We start from the raw sequence: 3,749 nt of genomic DNA, 5'->3' as shown, positions 1-3,749 counted from the left end.
TCTATATGGAGGTAGATATAGATCTCGTCCTTTTATCCTTAGTAGCAACGATACATACGTGTCAGTTCCCTTTCTGTCACTCGGATCAAGCACCGTAAGATCAAACCCACTACCGGGAACCTCTTCCCATTGCAAGATAAATAGATCAAGTTGGCCAAACAAAACCCAAATATCGAAGAAGAAATACGAGGCTATAAGAGATCATGCATATAAGAGATCAAAGAAACTCTAATAACTTTCATGGATATAAAAAGATATGACTGATCATAAATTCAAAGTTCATCAGATCCCAACAAACACGCAGCAAAAGAGTTACATCATATGGATCTCCAAGATACCATTGTATTGAGAATTCAGCGAGAGAGAGAAAGCCATCTAGCAACTAACTACGGACCCGAAGGTCTAAAAAGAGCTACTCACGCATCATTGGAGAGGCACCAATGGAGGTGGTGAAACCCATTCCAAAATAGTGTCTAGATTGGATCTGGTTGTTCTCGACTCTGCGGCGGCTGGATGAATATTTCGTCGATGCCTTTAGGGTTTCTGGAATATTGTGGTATTTATAGAGCAAAGAGGCGGTCCGGGGGTACCCAAGGTGGGCACAACCCACCAGGGCGTGCCTGGGCCTCCTAGCGTGCCCTGGTGGGTTGTGCCCCCCTCGGGGCACCCCCAGGTGCAAGCAGGGCCCATTGCCTTCCTTCTAGCCCCATAAAAAATCATCGTGGAGTTTCATGGCATTTGGACTCCGTTTGATATTGACTTTCTGCGATGTAAAAAACATGAAAAAAACATCAACTAGCACTTGGCACTATGCCAATAGGTTAGTACCAAAAAAGATATAAAATGACTATAAAATGGTCTTAAAACATTCAAGATTGATAATAAAACAGCATGGAACAATCAAAAATTATTGATACGTTGCAGATGTATCAAAGGTAAGTCCGTGAACCATGCCAACATTTGGATGCATACATCAGGAAGTTCAGTCAGACAGCTCGACAGCCCTCGGACGACCACATGTCAATCGACTGATGGACCACCACTCGGACATAGAAGGTAGGAGGACGTCATGGGAGCTACAACGGTCGAGGAATCCTAAATCATCCCTTAACTAGAGTCATGGCTACAGTTACTTGTAACTGTAGTAGTAGAGGCTCATCTTACATTCTTAAGAAGTTGATCCCCACTACTACCAATTTTTTTAACATGCACACTATCCACATCATCATACTTGCCACATCAGCCTTCAGTTGCAAATACCAACCAATGATCAGCCGTCAGTCTCTTTCTCTCTCAGCGCTCAATTCACCTGCATACATTTACACACAGTGGCGAAAATAATCTTTTCTTAGGGAAAGGAAAACACCCCCGTACCACACCAAACTAGCCACACGACCGCGTGGTGATGCGAATCATCGCCTCGTCGCCCAACCATCCGTCCATCCCATATCTGACCCCTTCCCTCCCCAAACCGTCAAATCCCACCTCGCCGTCGCCTCCAATCTCCCCACCTCGCCATCGCCATGGGCAAGAAGCAGTAGCTCGAACCGCAATCCAACTTGGCAGCAAAGTCCGCTACCGCGAAGGCTTTAGCTGCCGCTAAGATCGTCGAGCCGGCAACCCCTCACCCTATCTCACGGCGACCCCCAACCAATATCGACGTCAAGCCGGCTCGCTCCTCCTGCATGGCCGCCGATCAGCGATCCCCACACTCAATCTCGGCGTGAAGCCCGCTCTTCGCGCACGGCTCTCGGTCTTCGTTGCCTGCGACGCGGCGCCTTCCTGGGTGCTGGGCCGTGAGCTGGGCCATGATCCCATTGTCGAACACCTAGGTCATCGAGGAGCCGCTCCTCCGGCACGGCTGCTATTCTTCATCACCTTCGATGTCTCCTGAGCGCTAGGATGCGGGTCGGGCGTGGTTCCATTGCAGTCCACCGTAGGTCGTCGAGGAGCAAGCCGTTCGTTCCTCTGCTCAGCTTCCATCCCACTTTTAGGTAAAGACTCAGATATTTTCATTGTAACATTCATATGCTGGTTGAGGAATTGGCAACGTATCATGTATTTAGATGCACAAATTCGAATGATAGTGTAATTCCTGATATTTTCCCCCTGATGTGACATCAAGATCAATCTGTATGTTGTACAGTTGTACTACCAAAACTGAACTTTCCATGCACTTCTCTTTGTCAGATGCACAGAGATTAACAAAGAGCATGTTTGAAGAGGTTTATTAGTAACGGAATTCCCTTTGTAAATTCACATCCAAGATTTAATAACCGATGGGGTATAGAGATGCTGACTGATTTTCCTGAGTAGGTATTGCCCCATATGATGGTAAGATACCCTCTATTTCATGATTGAGCTTTCTATATAATATTATCAACCAAACTACAATTTATCTACTTTTAGTTTTCCTTTTTTTAGCAAAAAATAGTCGGGAAGACCCCTACTTATTTTTTCCTTTATCTTAAAGTCAAATCTCTACTGTAATTTAGGCTTTTTGTTGCCCAAACAGCTCTGTTGACTAATTAAGAAAGTTAGCATTTGCTACTATTGTTCATACCATTCAACTAGCCTCCTTGCTATGGATGAGGATTAGTGGATGAAGCACAAAGAAAGATAAGTGGTGAATATTTGGAACATGCTAATTTAATTTTAGTATGAAGTATCCCTTACATTGTAGCTATCTGTCGCTGTCACAGATATATTATCTTCGTTGGACATAACATGGCTCACCTTGGTCCATTGTGAAGGCAATGAGGTTGGATATTCCTGATCGTTAGTTTTTTCTCTTCATTTTATAATTTACTATAATATATTTGCTTCATTTCCATTTTCACAGGACTCTTCTGAAGTTTACCATTCTGAAGGATGAATATTTCGTGTTAGGCATGAAACAAGAGGGATTTGTGCATCTTCAATGCAATCTTTAGATGAAAGGAACACTGAACACATATATGTTGCGCCAATGTTCATTCATATTGATGTATACAATTCAGGAAGAAGTCGCTGCTTGCATATTTAAGTTTCCTTAGTTAGTTGTCAGGTGAGTATAATTTACTGTCTCTAATACAGGAAGCGTCTTTTTTACACTTCCCTTGAATAGTTAAGCTCTATGATGTATCACAGATTCATGACACAGAATAGCTATACAGTTTTGTGGAACTTCACTACAATCAACAACAGTAGTCTGATAATCAAAATTTTGTATGTATCTTACATTCTTTTAGTTTTCCTATATCACGTGATTATGAATTCCCGCTGCAACGCGCGGGGTATCATTAGTTATACTAGTAGCTGGCCCATTCAGTGTCATTAAATGCCTCGGCGGCGTGGGAGATATGGGGCAGTAGCGCACTCTATATAAGTCGCACCCCACTCCACAGCCAGGCACGAGTAACCTTTGTAACCATACCCATCAAATCAAAGCAAGCCCCGGGCACGAGACGTAGGGCTTTTACCTCCACCCAGAGGGGCCTGAACTCGTTAAACACAGAGTGTTACACATGTGCCGTAGCTAGGTTCTGCCACTTATTCGTACCCCTAGTACTCATTGTCAGGATCGTAACCCTGACAATGACCACGTGTTCAGAGAGAGAGAGGTGTCGATAAAAATAAAATACGGACATGGAAGCATCATGGTCGTTATCATAACAGAAATATAGCATCATAAAACTCCGCATGCTAGAGTAACAATTCATTCACAAGCTAAAGTATGAAACATAAACTTTATTGGAAACTAACAAACT

General features: G+C 43.6%; 1 long non-coding RNA gene across 3 annotated transcripts; it reads left to right on the top strand.

The window, feature by feature from the left end:
- Nucleotides 1-1,343: 1,343 nt before the first annotated feature.
- Nucleotides 1,344-3,170, top strand: LOC125551562 (uncharacterized). 3 transcript variants are annotated; one of them, XR_007302818.2, is made up of 4 exons: nt 1,345-1,994; nt 2,191-2,334; nt 2,496-2,761; nt 2,843-3,170. It is a non-coding gene; the product is annotated as an uncharacterized LOC125551562 (long non-coding RNA). The 3 variants fall into 3 exon arrangements; XR_007302817.2 differs by having other exon boundaries at nt 1,347-1,994; nt 2,516-2,761; XR_007302816.2 differs by having other exon boundaries at nt 1,344-1,994; nt 2,191-2,761.
- Nucleotides 3,171-3,749: the final 579 nt, after the last annotated feature.

This window comes from Triticum urartu, chromosome 4A, assembly GCF_056163025.1.
Source record: "Triticum urartu cultivar PI428250 chromosome 4A, HENAU_Tu73, whole genome shotgun sequence".
NCBI classification, from domain to species: domain Eukaryota; kingdom Viridiplantae; phylum Streptophyta; class Magnoliopsida; order Poales; family Poaceae; genus Triticum; species Triticum urartu.
The sequence above is the reverse complement of the archived record's forward strand: the minus strand, read 5'-3'. Positions and strand labels throughout refer to the sequence as shown.